This window comes from Nicotiana tabacum, chromosome 21 (genome assembly GCF_000715075.1).
Source record: "Nicotiana tabacum cultivar K326 chromosome 21, ASM71507v2, whole genome shotgun sequence".
Lineage (NCBI taxonomy): Eukaryota > Viridiplantae > Streptophyta > Magnoliopsida > Solanales > Solanaceae > Nicotiana > Nicotiana tabacum.
In genome coordinates this window covers 35,201,119-35,224,113 of record NC_134100.1, presented here as the reverse complement: position 1 = coordinate 35,224,113, position 22,995 = coordinate 35,201,119, and the positions used below count along the sequence as shown (strand labels likewise).

The 22,995-nt window shown below is 39.7% G+C and overlaps 1 long non-coding RNA gene across 1 annotated transcript; it reads left to right on the top strand.

Annotated features, from left to right (window-relative positions):
• Positions 1-18,762: 18,762 nt before the first annotated feature.
• Positions 18,763-22,596, top strand: LOC107816268 (uncharacterized). The gene is made up of 4 exons (XR_001654904.2): positions 18,763-19,172; positions 19,248-19,308; positions 20,054-20,461; positions 22,363-22,596. It is a non-coding gene; the product is annotated as an uncharacterized LOC107816268 (long non-coding RNA).
• The last annotated feature ends 399 nt before the right edge of the window (positions 22,597-22,995 follow it).

The window sequence follows — 22,995 nt, the reverse complement described above, 5'->3', positions numbered from 1 at the left end:
AGAATGAATTGGCCCTAGTCAATGTTTGCAACCGTCAACTACAAATGACGCATGAGAAATGAATAGAAATAAACTTTCCATTATATAAACATTCAATGATGAACACGCATTAACATTGCACCCACATAGGATTCACAACCTTAGTATTTAAACTTAGCTACTCATACTAGAATACAAAAAAAAAGTAATAAATAAAGTCATGAAGCTTACAATTATAGACAAATCTTAGATTTTATCTCACAAGCTTCCAAAATAATGGTACATTCGATGTCCTAGGTGTAGCATCCCTCTGTCAGACTAGTTGTACCTCAAAAATCCTAGTTATTCTATTTATAATGAGCTAAAATTCGGGGTCAAAATATGGAAAATATACCCCTGCGGATCACATCTGCGTTCACAAAAAGGATCGCAGAACACTTTCGCGGCCCGTATAACTGCAACTCTATCGCATAATTGAATGCCAAGTTGTCCGGCTGTTCATCGCATTTATGTTATGTGGTCCGCACATTTATTTCGCGATCGCATTTGATGTCGCAAACTTGTTCTCGCAGAAACTCTCTTTGCAATTCTACAATTATTATGCAGTTCGCATAAGCGTTATGAAACCACACAATACATCGCACATTCCACTTTCAGAACTGAGAAAATCTTCTTTACTCTGCGGTTGGTATGCGGCCTGCACATCACTTGTGCGGTCGCAGATCTGCCGCATTTTTGCCCTTCTATGATTTTTTGTCCTCTTTTCCTTGTTCTTGGTTCTTCAAGCCTAGTTTGCTGCAAAACATCAAAACTACATAATAAATAACTTAAAATGCTTCAAAATACGAGCTAGAGTCTATGTAGTTAGTATCAAAAGTGCCTCAATTCTACGACACATCAATACCCCCAACTTAGACTCTTGATTGCCCTCAAGCAACAAATAAATAAACACAACTACAACGGAAGAGAGTCAAACAAAAATATAACATTATATCAAATGAACTGACTAAATGCATTACAAAATAACAATGACTATGGATGTTGCTGACTGTTAGCTAACAAGCATATAACCACAACTCTCACCCTTCCTCAAGGACAAAGATCAAGTACAGTTCGACTAATCATTTAGTGAACTTTTGAGCCTCTAGAACAATGACAGAGTGCTACTCATAGCTAGATATGCACTTGTATCCTACCTCAAAAGGCTTAATTTATGCTAATTCTTGCAATTAATGCGTTCTCACATCAAAGAAAATCCCCAACTCAATAAATATGTACAGGGGATACAATCAAACGCTCTTGCACTCGAAAAGGAGGCTAAATTCTACAAGTACCAGTCCATATGCTTGCCCTTATTTTAACTCATTGCTAACTCAGGAATAATTGGTTGTAGATCACCAAGGTCTTTTCACGGGTTGTAGTGTAGGCTTCGGGACGGGTTGGACGAATATTTGGGAATGTATTGGTTGTACCCTCCTTGAACTCTATGCACACTTTGCTTCTTTACCACATAGCCCTTATTTACCTCTAGTTACTGACGTAGACCCATCTCAACGTATTTCTTCAGTTTTCACAAGACTCCCAACCATTTAATCTCTTTTTTTTCTGAATATCTTCATATACACAACTTTGAGGTCTTTTCTTCTACATACAATGTACAGCCTTACAAATTTCCAATTTACACCGACACCCCCAACTTAGGCTTTTAGCCTCATTCTTAATCGTTCAAGGAAGAACGGGTTCAAAGGGAACTTATTTCACAAAGGGGTAATAGTTTGTAGTGTAGTAGCCAAATAAAAGGTTGAAGGCTCAACAGGGGGTAACTAGGATTATAGATGTAAAAATTATTTAGCAATCACAAAGAGAGCCTAAGATCATTTCAATGACCAATCGTCAACCTGAGAATTGCATTGAGAAACCAACCGGGCAAGTTGTAGACATTACTGGTTAAGCACATGCATTATTTACACAAATTCTCACTCACTCACAACGCATGAACTGTTCGACTCTGCATAATTTCAGCCCACAAGTGAATACAAGGTAACTCAAAGCTTCATCACATGATATTTGAGATTCTAAGTAAGCACAAAGTCAAAGAGTGAGCCTCGATTTCACTAGAATGACTAATTGTTTATTTACAAAATTTGAAGGGTACACTTTGTTCAACAAAAATGTATCATATGCTTGAAGCTAGAACAAAAGCACTAAAAAAGTCAAAGATGTTTTGTGTCTATGGTTCTACTATTACACCCTTGGAAAAAAACCTGGCGAAGAAAAACCAAGGGGAATTCATTAGGGGAATTTATTGCTACAAATCTATAATGTTTAAGGTGAAAAGTGTACTACCCCACCCCCAGCCAAAGAACATGTATTGTCCCCAATGCATTGAGAAAGTAAGAGTAAAGTTTTTGGGCTTCCTGGGGTGCACTTGGGGCTTGGGGAGGTTGGAGCATCCGAGGCGGCCGTTGCGCCTGGGGATGATACTGTAGAGGCAGTGGGAGGAACATCTGACTAGATAGTGGTGGCCGAGACTAGAATCTGAAGCACCGCCAGTTGTGGTGCTGGGTCTTGGACCTTTGAGCTGCTAGCCTCACCCAATGATTGCTGTATGGTCGTGGTAGTAGGTTTGGTGACCATATCTGCAAGGGAGTGTGCAATGGCTGTTTGCACATCTTCTTTCTCTTCACCTTGTGCATTTATAGAACCAGCAACCTGTTTGCCTCTCTTGTCCCTCTGATTATCACCCTCCTCAAGTATCCTCTCCTCATTAGTTTCCTCTACATCAGTACCTTCATCAGACCCTCCGGATGCCGCAACTGCTGGATCATTAGTGTGTGAAACGGAGCCCGGAGCTTGTGAGACCTCAGTACCATGGGCCACCTCAGCTGACATGATGTTTGTGAAATCAAGGTCAAGGATTGGTATGTGGGAGGTTCCAGTACCCTGCTCTCCTTCCACTGGAATAATGGAGGTCAAATCAAATTCCAGTGTCTGTATCTTATGTAGTTCTGACTTGAGCTCAGCTACATCCTTTTTTAGTTGAGGCATGTCCCCAACGCTTCCTCGCTCAACCCTCTCAAGGCGCACTTCAAAGCGGTTGAGTCGATCATCATATGATAGATGTTGCTGTTGAAGAGCACTTACTGGGGTATGGATTGGGGCCAGTGCTTGCCGGATGAGAGATGGAATTTCTTTCGTCAATTTTTCTACTTTGGCATTTGCATGTTGTGCTAGTATCCCAAGCTTTAAAAGTGCGGGAAGTGAGACACGTGATGGGGCAGTGACTGGTCTTGGAGTGGATGTGGATGTTTCCGGTGCGGATGAAGTGTCGGGAATTGATGAGGCATCAAGTGTTGCTGAGGCTGGAAAATGAGTGATTGAATGTTCTGGTGGACCTTCAATCATTTTATCTGCAGCATCATTGATCCGTGTAATGTCAATGTCCTGAACAGCTTTTTCTACACGATCATGTTTGGGTAAAGGAGGAACTTCCCTAGCTTTACACAATGCATGGATTAAGCATGGAAAAAGGAGCGAGGTTTTTTTTTTCCTGGTTTGCCTGAATCCCAATCTCATGGAATATAAGTTCTCCCACATCAACCTTGATACCCGACATGATGCAAGCAATGAGGATCGCCTTCTCGATACTTAGGTCGGTTTCATTTCTGGAGGGCATTATACGAGAATAGACCAAACTGAGCCAATACCGGCCTTCTTGTGTAAGATCCCTCTTGTAAATCTTCTGGCACAACGCGATCTAGGATGGAGTTCCCTTGGATATGACAGAGGCTACCCAAGCACGCTCGAATTCCGTATTTGAAATCTTTGTGTTAAATTCTATAGTTCCTGGTTCCCAGTCTTCATAATATATATCATTGATTTAGGAGGCATCACAGAATATTTCAACCCCTCGAACTAAGACAGTTTCCAAGAACCTATGGTTTCTCTTCTGTTTAGCATTCCTGGATGCAGAATATGAAGTATAGAATTCCCTAACGAGTATCTCGTATTACTCCCCCAGAACCTGAGTGAAGAACTCCAATCTTCGTGTTTTGATATTTTCTAGCACATGGGGGTAGTGTTCTTTTAACCCGTTCAAGACTAGATGCTTTTCTTCGAGGATCTTTCTCTTTGCCAGGCCATCTCGGTACAGAGGTCAAGAGCTTGAGATCCCAAACCTGAGATCCTAACCACTCTTTCGGTGTGCTTCGGCCTGAAGGTCAACTGGTGGCACAAGAGCAAGCTGTGCTTCCTCCTCTTCAGACTGGGAGGAATGCGCAGATAAAGTTCTGGATGAGTCAGGCTGCTTGCATTGGGATTGTTGTGATGGTGGGATTATAGCATCAACATGTCTCTTTCCTCGAATGGTAGGTTGTCGCGATGCTAGAACTTTCTTTGGTGCTATACCTTGGAGGTTAGCGGTGAGGAAGTGCATCGCATAACACATTATATGACCACCTAAGTGTTATGCGATGGGTTAGTGACTGAGTGATACAAACTAGCTTTGCAATCTATTCTGCGGTCGCATAATGGTTACGCGGGCCACATAAATCAAATTTTCACTGCATTTTTTAAGGCCCAGATTGCATTTTTCTTTGCTTGTGTCTGCGATCATTATGCAGTCCGCAAATCCATTATGCGACCGCATATGTTGCCGTAGACCACAGGTCTTGCTTTCCTTCATTTTCCTCAGCCCTTGCATTCTAAAACACACGTCAAATTGCTCACACTTACAATTAAACTTACTGAAATTAAAATCTAACCAAAAAGTGTTACTACATATGGGTTACCTCCGAAGAAGCGCTTGATTTAATGTTGGGGCACGACGATGTTGCCCCCATTTTGGCTAATCATTGGTGGGGGTCGGTATGGGACCGTCTTTGAGTGCATATTGTTCCACCAAATTCCTTTCTCCACTGGTTCTGAGGTAATGTTGGACCCTTTGGCCATTTACTTTGAAAGTTTGAGTCCCGTCCTCGGATTCCAATTCAATGGCACCATAGGAAAACACATTCACAACTTTGAATGGCCAGACCATTTGGATTTGAATTTGCCCGGAGAGAACTTCAGTCTTGAGTTGAAGAGTAATACCAAGTCACCTGATTTGAATTCCCTCTTCAAAATCTTCTTGTCATGAACAAATTTCATTCTTTCCTTATACATGGTTGCATTCTCGTAGGCATGAAAATGGAATTCTTCCATCTCGTTGAGTTGTGTCATCCTTAGATTAGCAGCTTCGGCCCAGTCAAGACAACTTTTTTAATGCCCACATAGATTTGTGTCCAAGCTCCACTGGCAAATGACATGCCTTACCAAAAACCAACCGGTATGGTGAGGTGCCAATGGGAGTCTTGAATGCTAGTCGATATGCCCACAATGCATCATCTAGCTTCTTTGACCAGTCGGTCTTATTTGCATTAACAGTTTTTGCTAGAATGTTTTTAATCTCCCTGTTGGAGACTTCCACCTGACCGTTTGACTGAGGATGGTGAGGGGTGGCCACTTTGTGCTTAATTCCATATTTGTTGTGCAGCCCGGCAAAAGCTTTATTGCAAAAGTTAGAACCATCATCACTAAGGATGGCCCTTGGGGTTCCAAACCGCGTAAATATGTTCTTCTTCAAGAATGTGGTTACACTCCTTGACTCATTGTTAGGCAAGGCTATTGCCTCGACCCATTTGGAAATATAGTCTACTGCTACCAAGATATATGTCATGCCGTAAGAACTTGTGAAGGGACCTATTAAATCTATCCCCCACACATCAAAGATCTCAACCTCCATCACAAAATTCATAGGCATTTCATGTCTTCTAAAAATTGACCCTTTTTTTGACATTGATCACATGCCTTGACCATTTGGTTTGCATCTTGGTAGATCGATGGCCACAAATAGCCACATTCAAGCACTTTTGCTGCAATACAATTTCCACCATGATGGCCCCCAACTAGGGAGTCATGACATGCTTTGAGAATTTGCATCACTTCATCTTCCGAAACACAATGCCGAATGATGTTGTCGGTGCAAATCCGGAATAAAAAGGGTTCCTCCCAATAGTATTGCCTACACTACCGCAGGAACGTTTTATTTTGATAAGCTTCCAATCTGCCGGGGATAAGGTCACTAACCAAGAAGTTAGCGATGTCGGCATACCAAGGAGTGAACGCGCTAGACAATTCCAATATGTGTTCATCTTGGAAAGCATAATTAATTTCAAGATCTTCTTTTGGTCTCCTGCCTCTTCAAGCCTAGATAAGTGATCCGCAACTTGATTCTCTGTTCCTTTCCAATTTTTAACTTCAAAGTCAAAGTCTTGTAACAAAAGAACCCACCTAATCAATCTTGGTTTAGCATCCCTCTTTGCCATAAGGTAGAGGAGAGCAGCATGATTGGTGTATACTATCACTTTGGAACCCAACAAATAGGCCCATAATGTTTCAAAAGCATAGAAAATAGCAAGCAGTACCGACGTCACACATGAGTTCAAATGGAAGACAGGATGAAGAATATTTGTGCGTCATTGAGTGCCTTACTTTTATAGTAGACAGGATGAAGAATCTTGTTATGTCGTTGACCAAGTACCGCCCCAATAGCTACACCACTGGCGTCACACATGAGTTCAAATGGAAGAGACCAATCAGGTGTGACCAGAATAGGTGCCGTTGTGAGCCTCGCTTTCAATTCCTCAAAAGCTTTGAGTCGCTTCTCATCAAAACCAAACTTTGCATATTTTTCAAGGAGCTTGCACATGGGACTTGCAATTTTTTAGAAGTCTTTGATAAAACGCCTATAAAAACCCGCATGCCCCAAAAAGCTCCGAACACCTTTTACCGAAATGGGAGGAGGAAGTTTGGAAATGATCTCAATCTTTGCCCGATCAACCTCTATACCTTGCTTAGAAATTTTGTGGCCCAGAACAATACCCTCGTGCACCATGAAGTGACATTTTTCCAAATTTAGCACAAGGTTTGTTTCCTCACATCGTTTGAGCACTTGCCTAAGGTTATCAAGGCAATGCTCAAAGGAATCACCTACTACAGAAACGTCATCCATGAACACCTCTAAGAAATCCTCCACCATGTCCGAGAAGATTGACATCATGCATCGTTGGAAGGCAGCTGAAGCACTGAATAGCCCAAATGGCATCCGGCTAGAAGCAAAAGTCCCATACAGGCATATGAATGTTGTATTCTCTTGATCTTCTAAGGCGATGTTGATTTGGTTATAGCCAGAATAACCATCCAAGAAGCAATAAAATGACCTTCCCGCTAGACGATCAAGCATTTGATGAATAAAAGGCATAGGGAATTGGTCCTTGCAAGTAGCACTATTGAGCTTCCGGTAGTCCATGCAAACACTCCACCCTGTCACCGTCCTTGTTGGGATGAGCTCATTTTTATCGTTTTGAATTATGATCATGCCTCCTTTCTTTGGCACACATTGTATCGAACTAACCCAAGGACTATCGGTAATGGGGTAGACAATCCCGACATCCAACCAATTTATGATTTCTTTCTTTACCACCTCTTGCATGGAAGGGTTTAACCTTCTTTGATGCTCCACGCTATGTTTGCTCTCTTGCTCCAATTGTATCTTATGCTCATAAATTCCAGCGGAAATCCCTCGGATGTCAGCAATTATCTACCCAATGGCATGTATGTGCTCCCTCAAGGTATTCAACAAGTGTTCAATCTGCACATCATTCAAAAAAGAAGAAACGATTATAGGTAGAGTTTTATTGGATCCAAGAAATTTATACCTTAAGTGCGCTGGAAGTAGCTTGAGGTCAAGTTGTGGCGGCTCGATAATTGAAGGCTTAGCGGGAGGAGTGACTCTATTCTCTAAGTCAAGAGAAAATCTATTTGGTGCATAAGTGTAGGACCCAAGCCCTTCCAATGCATTTACCGAATCCATGTATCCTTCCATGTCTTCACCATCAAAATTTACCAAAATAGCCGCCAATGCCTCACCAAGGCATTCTTCTTCCATCTTTACCTCGACTACATCCTCTACCTCATCAACAATATCAATGATCGAGATACTTTCGTATGCATGTGGCAATTTCATAACTTTACTCGCTTGAAAGGTAACCTATTCATCATTAACTCGAAATTTGATCTCATTTCATTCCGAATCCATGAGTGATCTACCGGTAGCAAGGAATGGTCTCCCCAAGATGATAGGGATTTCTTTATCAACAGCACAATCGAGGATAACAAAGTCGGAAGGGAAGAGGAACTTCCCCACTTTCATAAGAACATCATCAACAATTTCCACAGGTCTCTTTACTGAACGGCCGGCCATTTGCAGCCTCATAATTGTAGGCCTAGGCATTCCTAATCCCGCTTGCTTGTAAATAGCAAGAGGAATTAAGTTGATGCTAGCCCCATTATCACAAAGGGCTCGTGCAAAATTGCGTAACCCAATAGTGCATGGAATGATGAAGGCTCCCGGGTCCTTTTTCTTTTGGACGGTGGTTGTTGCAATGATGGCACTAACCCGGTGAGTCACATTCACCACTTCATACTTGGTGGTTTTCTTTTTAGTGATCAAGTCCTTCAAGTACTTAGCAAAACCCGACATCTCTTGAAATGCTTCCACAAATAGAATGTTCACCGATAATTGCTTGAGAATGTCATAGAACTTCTCGAGTTTGCTATCATCAACCTTCCTCGCAAGTCTTTGAGGGAAAGGAGGAGGAGGCCTAGGAATTGGTGCTAGAGTTTTTGGTGTCTCTTTTACCTTTTCCTTAGCCTCTTCACGGTTCATTTCTTGAATTTTCACCTCTGTTGGGAGTTTTTCAGCTTCAACAACAATTGGCACCTCAACTTGTGCCTCAACTTCTTGTTGAGAATCTTCTACTTCGACCACTTGTTCATTCTCTCCTTGAAGTAGTTTCCCACTTCGAGTTGTGATTGCCATCCAATGGGAAGTCGGATCACTCCCACTACCCTTAGGGTTCGCTATTATGTCACTTGGGAGTGTGCCTTTCTGCTTTGAATTTTTCTCTCTTTAAAGATCTCTCATTTGCAATTCCAACTTTTGTATGGATGCGGTGTGAGAACCCACAAGTTCGGCCATGTTCTTCATTGAGGTGTCGGATCTCTCCTGATTTTGCAGCACTCTTTCAAGCATGCTTTCTAACTTGGAATCACTTGAAGAGCTTTCTTTCCAATGCGGAGAGTTAGAGTATTGCCCCTTTGGTGGAACATAGGGGTTTGAACTCCGATTTGAAAAATTATTGTTGTTGTTACTCCAATTTCCTTGATTGGAATTTCCTTGGTCATTTCGCCATTGTTGGGTGCCTTGCCCTTGTGGGTTAGATCTCCATTGGTGTTGTTGTCCTAAACCTTGGTAAGATTGTCTTTGATATCCTCCTTGAGGATTGTTGACATAGTTTGCTTCTTCGTACTCCTCATTCAATATAGGTTGTACATCTCCCACAACATTTGCCTTTTTTGTATGGCTTTCAGCGAATATTTTTGTCAGCACATTGACGTTGGTGGCTAGCCCGGCGATTAACTGATCTCTTTCTTGGTTGTCATTAATCATATTGGTCAAGGAAGGAGTACCATATGCAATTCCACCCGTGGTGTCTTCCGAGTGCCAAGCTTAGTTATGTTCAGCCATTTTATCTAGGATTTGTGTGACCCTTGCAAATGTTTTATCCATAAAGGAACCATCCGCTACATTTTTGGCTATAGATTGATTCATAGATCCAAGCCCATGTAAAACTTCTCTAATAGAATATTATCGGGAAAGCCATGATTCAGCGACCTTACCAAATATAGCTTGAATCTATCCCATGCCTCGTGTAGATGCTCTCCTGGTAATTGCTTGAAGAAGAAGATTTTATTCCGGAGTTCGGATTTCATGCTTTGTGGAAACCATTTTGCTAGGAAAGCTCGGACAAGTTCGGGCCAAGTGTGAATGGAATTAGGTGGTAGATTTTAGATCCATTGTCTTGCCTCTCCAGTCAGAGAGTACTTGAATACCCTCAATCTTAGTGCATCATCTGTGACATGATTCTGCTTGTGCATCGCACATACACCTAAAATATTTCTGAGATGTGGTGTCGGGTCATCATCTGTGGAATTTCGAAAACCCCCCCTCTGCCTTGAGCATTAGTATTAAACTGTGTTCCACTTTGAAGGTAGAAGCATCTACTCTTGGAGGGGCAATGGCATTTGTATCCTCAATATACTCATCTATATCCTCAAAAATATTCTCTTCTTCCGGCTCGCCCATGTCTACCTAGTGACACCAAGCAAAACAAGCAAAGTGTGGTGGAATAGAAGAAGACGTTAAGTGAAGTATACACTAGTTAGTAATTTCAAAACCGTATTCCCCGGCAACGGCACCAAAACTTGATACGCTCAAATTATACCTAAATAAATAGTATAAAGCAATCGATGTCAAATATAGTAACCCAACTAGGTTGGGGTCGAATCCCATAGGGAATAGGTGTGAAAAGGTTACTTGAGTAGGGTGACACTTGACTTAAATTGTAATCCTACTCTGTTAGCTTAAAAAGAGAGTGTCGTAATTGGGATTTATCAATAGAAGCTATTTCGTTGATACAATTTGATTAAATTTATTAAGAATCCAAGTTTGTATCTCCATCAATGGAATGTAATGCTAACGGTGTCCATATTTCATATTCCTAAATGGGAAGCTCGTTGATATGCAAATGATTTCGAAGTTACTAACTAATCTTTTCCAACAATTAGATAGTAGTTCCTCTTTATGATTTCCCAAATATAAAAGAAGTGATAATTAAGAATGACCAATTTATGCCAAGTAGAACCCACTTATTCCAAGTAAAGATAGAATGAATTGGCCCTAGTCAATCTTTGCAACCATAAACTACAAACGACGCATAAAACTTAATATAAATCGACTTTCCATTATATAAACATTCAATGATGAATACATATTAACATTACACACATTTAGGATTCATAACCTTAGTATTTGAACTTAGCTACTCATACTAGAATACAAAAACATTGTAATAAATAAAGTTATAGAGCTTACAATTATAGACAAAGTCTTGGATTTTATCTCACAAGCTTCCAAAATAATGGTGCATTCAATGCCCTAAGTGTAGCTTCTTTCTGTCAGACTAGTTGTACGTCAAAAACTGTAGTTATTCTATTTATAATGGGCTAAAAGTCGGGGTCAAAATATGGCAAATATACCCCTGCGGATCACATCTGCGATCGCAAAAAGGGTCGCAAAACACTTTCGTGGCCGCATAACTGCAACTCCATCGCATAATTGAATGCCATGTTTCCCAGTTGTTCATCGCATTTATGTTATGCAGTCCGCACATTTATTTCGCGATCATATTTGATGCCGCAAACTTGTTCTCGCAGAAACTCTCTTTGCAATTCTGCAATCATTATGCGGTTCGCATAAGTGTTATGCGACCGCAAAATAGATCGCACATTCCACTTTTAGAATTGAGAAAATTTGCTTCACTCTGCGGTTGGTATGCGGCCCACACATCACTTGTGCGGTCGTAGATCTGCCGCATTTCTGCCCTTCTATGGGTTTTTTTCCTCTTTTCCTTGTTCTTGGTTCTTCAAGCCTAGTTTGCTACAAAACATCAAAATTACATAAGAAATAACTTAAAATGGTTCAAAAACGAGCAAGAGTCTATGCAGTTAGTATCAAAAGTGCCGCAATTCTACGACACATCACTTTGTATCCACACTTGACTGGGATGTGTAGAGCCTTGTTGTGATCCATACCCTCCATAAGAAGTTCATCTCTTTGAAAGGAAATTTTGTTTGCTTCGACCATCTTCCCAATGGTTGTTGCTAGCGCTTCGCTAGTGGTATTGCCCAGCACACTTACCCTGCTTAGCACTTTTATAAGAGCATCCTGTGACTATCGGAGCTCATCAACAAATCCATAATTGATGTGGGTAGAGGTCTTCCTCAACTTTTCTTCGATGGAATATTCTTTAACCGACATCTTCCTCCAATACTATGCTACCTCCGCATCTGTTATGTTTCTCCTCTGATTCCGTTATTTACTCGGGTTCGCTCAATTCATTTCTTCTGGAGCGTAACAACACCTTCCTGACCTAGTCATCCCATGAGCATCTGCGATGTCTGTCATTTTTCCCTTTCCCTTTGACAGATAAGTCCATGGAACTATTTTATATTCTCGACTCCCCTCATCTCTAATGGTGGTGATGGGTCGTTGTTGGTATGTCTGAGCCATCACATGAGGTTTCAACTATACAGTGATCAATGGAGTTACCCGAACGGGTGTTCTTGCAGCTTCAGCATTCCCAATAGTGACGATGGTCCCTTTCAAGTCATAGTCCTCATCGAATGTGATCATGTTGGTTCCTTTATTTCTGTGGTTTGGTAGTGGGTTACGATTTACATTTAGTGGGGCTGGGGTTCATTAGATGGCTCCACTCTTAATTAATAGTTCAATCTCATTCTTTAATCTATAATAATCCTCAGTGTCATGCCCAGGAACACCTGGATGGTAGGCGCAACGCTTGTTGGCATCGAAATATTTTGAAAGTTGGTTGGGAATTCTTCCTTCCACCAGGTATATTAGTCCGGCTCTTCTTAACCTTTCGAACAATTGGGCTAAAGGCTCAGCAATTGGAGTGAAATTTCTGGGATTCCCTTCTTCTAAGTTTGGGCATGGTTTGGGTGCATATGCAGGTCTGATTTAGTGGGTAGTGGTTTGAACTGGAGCATATAGCCATGGTGGGTTTGGATGTAAATTAGCTCGGGGTAGGTTATAGTGAGGTTAGGCATTGTAGTATGGTTGGGTGTTGTATACTGAGGTATAAATGGGTTGTTGCACGGGATGAGTGTTTCTGGGGTAGGAGTTGGTTCGAAGAGGAGGACCTGACTGATAGTAGGGGACAATCGCTATTACTTCCTCTTTCTTATTCTTCCCACTGCCGATGGATCCAGATTGTAAAGCGTTGATAGCAGCTTGTAGCACGGTCATTGACTGTATCTTTCCTAACTTGATACCTTCTTCTAAGAAATCTCCCATTTTGACCAATTCGAGAAACTTCTGACCCATCAAACCCATCATCTTTACGAAATAAATTCCCTCTTGAGCACGGATAAAGTACTTGGTTATCTCATTATCATCAAATGGAGGTTGGGTCTTGGCAACTTCTGATCTACAATGACGAGCATATTCTTGAAATGATTCAGAGGGCTTCTTTTGTAGATTCATCAAAGCGAATCTATCTGGAGTGATATCAGTGTTAAATCTGAAGCGATTCATAAAATCTTTAGCCATGTCCTGCCACTCCCTCCAGTTCCTGGGGTCGTGTTTGGTATACCAAGTAAGCACTTTTCCTGTCAGACTCCTTATAAGCAGTTTCATTCTTAGCTTTTTGCGATGTGGTGAAAAAGACTGATTCAACAAGATATGCCTTTTCTCCCCACTCCGTCCAACTTGACACAATATGCCCTAAAATGAGCGTGGGGGTCGCCTATTCTATCAAAACTGTCAAACTTTGGAGGCTTGTACCCTGCGGTCATGTAAACATCAGGATGTATGCACATGTCCTCATAATCCAGTCTCTTGCTCCCTCGAGCAACGTGGAGATTCTTCATCTGTTTCCTCAATACTCACATATGTTCCCACATTGACTCCTCTTCCTTGTATTTTACTTCTTTCTCCATCTCGGCATATTGGTCTATCTCATAGGGCACTTTGACTGTAACAGGCACGGAAAAGGTGGGTTTAGAGGTGGCATATAGAGGTGGAGCATACCGCTCATGTGTGGCGGTGTGTGCCGCAGGTATATACTGTGTGTGGTTGTTGGTAAAAGTGACGTTGTCATGAGGAGGGGTGTGACCAAATTGGTGGTGGCTGGTGGATTTTGTGGTGGTTGGACATAGTTTGGGACATAGGGTGTGTGTATAGGAGGGTTTGATGGATTTGCGGGGGTTACTGGTGGTATAACTTGAGTTGTGGGATTTATGGTGATAGCAGTCGGGGTATTGGTTGTTTGTCGGGTTGATGAAGGGAAATGATCATGAATTGAATATAGGGAAAGAAAGTGGGGTGGTTGCGAAAGAATCATCACGGCCAAGTGTGCCAGCTCTCGGATTTGTTATACCTCTTCTCTCAGCGACTCCATTCGAGAAACATGATCGTCATTCCGGGTATCGTCATTTCCCCCCGATCACCCTGGGTTGTCGGCTACTACTAGAGCGTTTCTGGTTGGGTCATCTGTTGCAATCATATTTCCATTTGATATCGGATTGTACGGTGGCTCGGCCACTTTTAGATATAAACACAAATCAACCAACTATTTTGGGGATAAAATAAAGCGATAAAGCAGAAAATAAAGAGAAGTAGAAGTTAATTTCAGGGATTGCACAAATATAAGCACATAGAGCAGTTAGTTCACGTATTTAGAAAAACGTGTTTCCTAAGATACATAAGGGCCTCTCTTTGCCGGAGGTAGTTCTATATCTCGAGCATATGACAAACAATCAGATTTGACACATTCAGATCCGGAGCAAACTTTAATTTCATTGATAGGATTTGTGGGTTACACCAAGGTTTCATCACTGATACAAGATTGGAGTAATTGTTAATGGCTACAAAATGATTCTAATAGGTTTACAAAAGATTGTGTGGGCTTATAGATCCTCCCCTAGGGAATGAAAAGGTACAACAAAGGGAAATCAACGAGCAACTCAATAATCATCCTTGGAGTCATGTAACCCGATCGGTCGTTTTGAGCATTTGCACTTCGCTCGGTAGTTTGAGGGTATGAGTAGCTCTATATGATATATTATGACTTGTGTTAATCGTCGGTTTTAGTGTTCAGGTTATTCGGAATCGATTTGGAAGAATGAATTTCATGATTGAAGCTTTAAGTTATAAGAGTTGACCAAGTTTGACTTTTTTAGTATTTGACTTCGCATTGGAGTTTTGATGGTTTAGTTAGGCCCGAATGGTGATTTTGGACTCGGTCCTATGCCCGTATTTGCATTTGGATGTTTCTAGAAGGTTTCAGCGCAAATTGGCGAGAGTTGGAAATTTGAAGGTTTGGAAAGTTCATAAGTTTGACCGAGAGTTGAATTTGATGATATCGGATTCGAATTGTGGTTCTGGTAATTGAAATAGCTTCGTTATATCATTTGGGACTTGTATGCAAAATTTGGGTTCATCCCGGGTTGATTTGATATGTTTCGGCGCGAGTTTTGGAAGTTAAAAGTCCAAAGTTGAGTTAAGTTCGAATTGAGGTGCGATTCGGCATTTCGATATTGTTATGTCTGATTTGAGGCCTCGAGTAAGTCCATGTTATATTACGGGACTTGTTCGTATGTTCGGACGGGTTCCCAAGGTGCTCGGGTGAGTTTCGGATAGGTTTGGGTTGTGTTGCGCTCGTATTTTTATATTTCGACGTCGTTTCTTCAAGCATAAATGGTACCACATTAAGTAAATGAGCTCCAATTTTTGTTTTGATTGAAGCATTAGATCCGTATCGTAATTTAGGAACTATAGCAATCGAAATCATCAAGTTTCGACATAGTATGAGGATTTTATGGTCATTTTACTAAGAATTGGGTTGCCAGATTTTTCAGATTAATTACGAAATTGTCACTGAATTCGTATTTAAAAATCTGCACTATTTGCAAATATTGAAACCAACATATCTTCTTCATTATAAGGTCAAATGGAGTGATTCAAAAGCCTAACTTGACTGGAATTTCACAAAAAATCCATTGGAGGCATCAAAAGTGAGTTTTAGGATAGTTTGGCATAAGCAACGAGGCAGAACTGGGGGGCGGAAGCATATAAATCAAGGATTTGTTCATTTGGTCATATTTTGAGTTGGGGAGCTCGAATTTGGACGATGTTTATGTGATTTTCACAACATGGATTAGGGTAAGTGTTCTCTATTTATTTTTTAATTATATTCCATGAATTAATCTTCATTTTTGGCAATTGGTTGATGATTTCAAAAGTGAGATTTAGGGGTTTTTGTCTAAAATTTCATAAAGTAAATTTTTGAGTTTTAAATATCGATTTGGAGTCGGATTTGAGTGAAACTAGTATGGTTGGACTCATAATTGAATGAGTTCTCGGATTTTATAAGTTTCTCGAGTTCCGAGGTACGGGCTCAGGTTGGACCTTTTGGTTGATTTGGGCTTTTGAGTAAAGATTCGACCTTTATCGATTGGGTTGATTCCTTTGGCATTATTTGATGTATTTGAGTTTCTTTTAGCTAGTTTCGAGCCGTTCGGAGGGCGGTACGCGCGAGATGACATTACTGGAGCATCGTCTGACTTGCTCGGTATTGGATTTGGCTTGTTCGAGGTAAGTAACATTTTTAAAGTTGGTGCTGAGGGTATGGAACCCTGAATTAAGTGTTATGTGATTGATATTGAGTTGAGGCACATGCTAGGTGATGGGCGTGTGGGTGTGCACCGTGTAAATTATGATTTAGTCGATTCCATGGAACTGTGTAGCTATTTTATCTGAACATTTTTACCGTACTCTATGTGTTATATGTTGGTATTATTTGGACCCACAGTGGTCGTTATTCGTTGTTGAGTTATTTGCTTAATTGCAGTTATGTACTTAGTCGCATTCATCATTACACATCATATCTCAGTCTTTGTTATTGTGTATTGCCACATCTCTTATCATTGATTAGGGCTGATTAGTATAAGCATTGTGAGCCCGGTGGACTGGAGAGATTGATGACTGAGTGAGGGCGAAGGCCTGATTGTGAGTGATATTTATGTGATTGGGCTGCAGGCCGCAACATGTTTTATTTATTTATGCCTGGATCTAGCTTATTATAGCGCTTGGGGTGAAGGAGCCTCTCCGGAGTCTGCGCACCCACAGTGAGCACATTTGATTTATATTGAGGAATGGATCTTCCCTGGGCATGGATCTTGCCCGAATCATTTATATTTGGGGATGGATTTTTCATGAGCTGGATTAGCCTTATACAGTACTGAGTGACTGACTGCCAGTTGATATATATATATATATATATATATATATATATATATATATATGTGGATCGGGTTGTACGCCACAACGGGCCTTATGGCTATATGTGGATCGGGCTGCACACCGAAGAAGATATTGTATAGTGCTGAGTGATTGAGTGTGCTGAATATTGAGTATGGTGATAGAGAATGCGAGACAATGAGATTGAGTACTCTGAGAGTGTGAGTACATGAGTTCATCACTGAGATACATTGCATTTGACATGCGTACTTGAGATACATGCATAGATATGCATTTCTTTCTGCTACCCGGTTTTGGTAATATTCATGATCTTACATGTATCTTGACATATAGGCATAGAGATATATTTTCCTCATGCTATCTAAAAATGAAAACATCTTATTTATTGTTGAATGTTTTTTGGACAAATCAAAGTTTTCAAACTTACTCGTATGCTTTTGGTACTTTCGGTGAAAGATCTTGGATTTGATATCATACTTGAAAAGCATGTCTATTTTCCGTAACTGTGAACGAGTTGAGCATCTTACCTCTGAGTTATTTTCATGTACCCTTTTATTATATTGTTATGAACTATTGCTGGTTATTGGAGTTGGACTCTGACTCTTGTCCCAGCTCGTCATTACTTTCAACCTAAGGTTAGGGTTGTTACTTATTGAGTACATGGGGTCAGTTGTACTCATACTACACTTCTACACCTTGCGTGCAGATTTTGGATGCTGATGTTGCTGTGTATGAAGGATGCTAGCATTGAAGACATACCTGCGTTCCAGTTACAGCTGCCTCTTGTTCATGGTAGCCTTAGACTTATAAAAATTTATTTATGTACATTCGGACAGATGATGTATTTATTTCATACTAGCTTTATAAATTCTAAATCTTAGAAGCTCATGACTTGTACTACCAGTCCTTGGGGGAGTTGTATAAAATTTAGTTATCTCATCTTTGACTCATATCGGTATTATTATATTGTGCTTTATTGTTAATTGGCTTACCTAAACGGTCGGGTTAGGTGCCATCATGATAGTTCTGTTTTTGGGTCGTGACAAGTCACCTCCTAAGCTTTCTTCTTCCGGCTCCTCCTTGGCGTCCTCTTCAACCTCCTCCTCATCCTCGTCATTGCTGTATTTCGGTTCTTCCTCGGGATCCTCCTCTGGCTCTATTTTTGACTCAATCTGTATGTATTCAATCACCTGGTCGTCGTCATCTGGCGGTGGCAGCATGTGGTCGACCAAACCGGGACCACTTGTCAATGCATGGCAGTGGTTACGAGACAGTGGGGAAGGATCTCATGATATATCTGCAGATCTGTGACTAAATCCTCAAATTCGGTTAATCCTTCTCTACTGGGTCTGGCCAACTCATCATCTTTATTAATCTATGCAAAGTACTCAGGCGTGCATCAGGGATTCTACCCCATTGCTATTGTGATCAAGTCGTCCCATTCATCTTGGAGCCTTCTCACCCTCGGGATCAGAATTTGTCTGTTGTATTCATCTTCATACAAAGTTGTCCTTGATCAGAGTGGCACGTCTTGAATCAGATCAAATTGCCTCAAAACCCTTAGAGGTGCGTACGATTGAATGACTTCTAGTCCTACCAACTCAATGAAGTACTTTCCCTGACTCCTCAAAATTGCCCTGCCACTCAACCAAGAAAGTTCCAATTTATGAATTCTCCACTCAGATGGGTCAATATTTCCCGCCACTCACTACTAGAAAATAGACCTATCGCAATAGTTATTTAACAACGGTTATGGAAACGTTGCAATAAAATATCTATGGCAACGGTTGCAACCGTCGCATGTTCCTCTCAGGCCTACTAAGATAGGTAGCAAAATAAATCGGTGCTTTAGGGATTAAACCGTCGCTGTAGGTTGATGTATAGTGACGGTTCCCTGAACCATTGCAATAGATGAATCTTTGGCGACGATTTCTGAAAAAAAAGGGCTACTGGGTCAGTTGTGCTTTCCCTCCCCATTTTCCCTCTTATAGCTTTATCGCGCCTTTTTTTTACAGAAGGGAGACTAAGCGCCTGAAGGAAAAACAAAAGAAAAACTAAAAGTCCTAGCACATATACAAAGAGCAAAAGGCCTAAAGTTTAATACACGCCCTAAACGAGATAGCACGCTGTCGTCGACACTAAAGATCGATTACCACCAGAAAAGGCTCACGGAAAACCAAGAGATTAAGAGGTTCTTCTCTCTTTATCTCTCTCTTTCTTCAAAACTAATTTTTCTTCTTGCTTATTTGCTCTCATTCATCGACAGAGAGCTTTTTGAGGCCTCTCCAATTTGAAGCTATCTGAAGTCTCGTCTCCCTTTACAATAGGTAAGATTCATTTTATATTCTTATTTATTAATTTATTTATTTTGCAAGTAAAAGACAAATTGAAAATAAATTATTGGAGTAGCTTCTTTATATTTGTCGTCTTTAGTATGCAATTCGATCTGGTGCTGATATTAGTGACTTTTTGTTCGCTTTTATTAATACCTGTGATTTACAATCAAAAGCCTCTAACTTTGTTAAACGAGACAAAGCACAATAATTGGTTTTTGAAATAGGGTCTCAATGTTTATGCATATTTTTCTCCAAAATTTATGTGTATTTCACCGAAAATAAGTGAGGCAAGTATGAAGAAGAGTATGTATCTGGAGAACTTCTTGTATTGTGAAACTGTGACATAGAGTTGAATTGTTTATGCTGCTGAAATCAAGAAGTGTATTTGACAATTGATAATTTGACATCACAATATATGCCTCACAAAAAAGATTACATTTAGATATAACTTTTCTCCATTCTACTTTTTGAATATTTTCTGATAGTTGGAGAGATTGTAGTATAATTTAGCGAGTTGAGTTTGGGTCGACGTCACAATGTTCCATATTATTTGTTGTTAGTGGACACTGTAGAGAACTCTCTAACAAGTTGTGCTATTCCTGAAAGTTCAATAAAAGTCCACCAAAGTGTTGAAAAATATGAAAAATGCATCCCATAATCTGTAGCTACCAAATTTAGCAACTTGATGCTTTTATTTTCTTTGTATTTAGATCTTTTTTTGTTAATGAATTTGCAGCCGTTATAGGACCTGAACATCCAGGACGTCTTAGATTGTATGGACGAGGGGTTACAAGAACTTCTTTGAAAGAAAAAATGGGACATTTTGAACCCTCTTCACATGCTACAAATAATCTGGTGCAACAAATGGAAGAAAGGATGATAAGAATGTTTGACGAATAAAAGGAACAATTTGAGAAACAGAAGGAAGAATTTGAAAAACAAAAGGAACAATATGCGGAACAAAAGAAAATGATGCGACAAGAAATTCTAGGAGATATCTTTGTACAGTTTCAGCTTTCAGGATTGCCAATTGATCCTACTATTTTAGCAACCTTGTGTGCGCGTTCATCAGGAGAAGCTTCCTCCGCCCAACAAGTAGCTATTCAACCAATCAACAGGCCATCTTTTGGAAGCAACAATCAAGGTTAGAATTTTCTTTTTGAGATTAGTTATAGATTGATTAATTTTTAATTTGTGCAATTTATGTGATTTACTTTTAGTTTTGTGGTAAAAACAACCAACAGGTCATAAAACCATTGAATTCGACGTGTTATTTGTTGTGAAAAATAAATTTGTTGTATTCTCCTAACTGGATAGAAATAAAAATCAGTGCTCTCTATTGTTTCAATCAAGAGAGCACTGATTTCAGGATCCTATTTTGGTTTCTGCTATAACTGATAGGATACCAGAAAATAAATGCCCTTTTTACTGATTTTGCTATAACTGAAACATGTGCTAAGTTGGTTGTACATGAATATGTCATTTGTCTTTCCAGAAATAAATTAAAAGCATATTAAGAAATAGCATTTTACTAAAATAGTCCATGCGTCATGCAATTTTGTTCAAATACCAGCTAGGCAGTTTAGTAGAGTGAAAGAAGGCTCCTCTTCACCTATTTGTCTCTAGTCCAATTTACTTAACCAGACTGCTGAAGCCAAAACATCCATTTTCACCTATTAGCTTTATTCGACATTTACCATTTTGTTGGCATTAGCTGCTACAACTCTGTTCTTTCCTTAGGTAGATTTAGCTCCCTGTATACCTTGCTTTATAGCTTCATATAGGTTTGTAGTCATCGTATGATTTTGTACTTTTATTCATTGCTTGGTATAAAATTGCAGTCACCTTGAGGCTTGGTATACCACGTTACCAAGTTAATATTTAATTAAATTGCTGCTACTATTTCAATTAAACAAGTCAGGCTTACGCACACCCCTAGAACAAGAAATTGGTTTCAATGAGGCAAAACGAATGTATTTTGCTGTCGTGGTCTCTGGATTGGCAGATGATGAGTTCTTAGCATTGTATAGAAAATTATGATGTCTGGTGCTTATGTCCTTGCCGCTTGTGAGCTGTTTCTACAAGAAATGTTATTGGTCATTGCTTCCTTGATTGCTTTCTTTTGATTACATGAGTATCATCCTTTTGGGACTAGCTTCTGTATGTTGTACAATTGTTTTGACAAACTCGGTTTATGTATTCTGACAGCTTAAACTGCAGAGAAATTTTGAGGAACTTGATAGTGCATAACTATTGGTCTATCTTGGAAGTATATAAGGATGTACAATTTGAAGACTTGCATTATTTGTGTTCTTCCATTATTTGGTGATGCACTCTTATGTGAAAGCTTGCTTATGACGGAAAGTTGTCCTTGGAATGAGTGTGCTAATCTTGTGAGTTTCTATGGTTGATCCTATACACTGATTTGTTAATGCAATGGAGATTGCACTATGAAGGTAGAGCAATTACATATAGTGAGGCATTTCATTTGCTGCTGTCAGTCTGGCAGTTTGTCCCAACAAGAATTATAACTCATAAGAAAGTAATTAATAGTTTGTCATATTTCCTATATGTGGCCCTTGCATAGTCTTAGTCTTTGTTGGGGTTTCTACTATGATTTTTATGATTTTCACCTATTTCATTGACCGTTAGGTCACATACTTGGATGCTCTAATTGTAAGGCTGGTATCTGTTGATTCTCCTGTATTCTCCTCCCTGCATTAACGGCTGCAATTTTCTTATGAACTAAGCTTAGTAGTTGTTAGCCTATTTTCATTGAAAAACACATACATCAAGTTGCGGGTCTAATTTTCTCCTATAGAAAGAAAAAGGGCCCCAAGATTTTGACTAATTAGTGGCATCCAAGATTTTGAGGTAGCCTTCACTTGTAAAAGTTGCAGTCTTTAAGTTCATCTTTAGTTTAGTCTTTAAGTACTTATATTATTTTATTGGTGTTAATATATAGTACAATAATAATGATATTGAGAAGAAACTATTTTTCTTTTTCCTATCCTCTCATTATTGTTGTTCTTGTTGAATTTACAGCTGAACCAAATGATCAAGGGGAAGATGAAAGCAGTGAAGACCTTACCTAAAAATATTGGTTGTAGAATCTACAGACAATCTAAGAATATTTTTATTTTTGAATTATTTTGCAAACTTATATATGCCAACTTTTGGATTATTAAACACTTTTATCGTATATTTTTCTTTTATCGTGGTTGTGTATTTTGAATTATGATTTTGTTGATGAATATATTTTAATTTCATCATTTATATATTAGTTTCTGTGTATTATATATTTATCTTGTCGCGATAGCTGATAACAACCGTTAATAGCACCAAACAACCGTTGCAGTAGCTCCTTATAACCGTTGCAGTAGCTCATATAACCGTTGCATAAGCTTTTAATAACCGTTTCAATAAACAAAACAAAACAGCGTCAAAAATGTTGTAAGGTCTATAGCAATGGTTCTCAACCGTCGTAATAATCATATAGCTGCGGTTCAAAAACCGTTGCCATAGCTCGCTACTAATCGTTGTAACATATTTTATTTATTTTTTCTTAAATGGAGTGAACGATTAAACGTGGACAGCTAAAAATGAACGGAGAGAGTAGAATATATTATACAAGAATTATTGTTTTCTTATACTAGAAATCAAACGACCCTTTGGAGT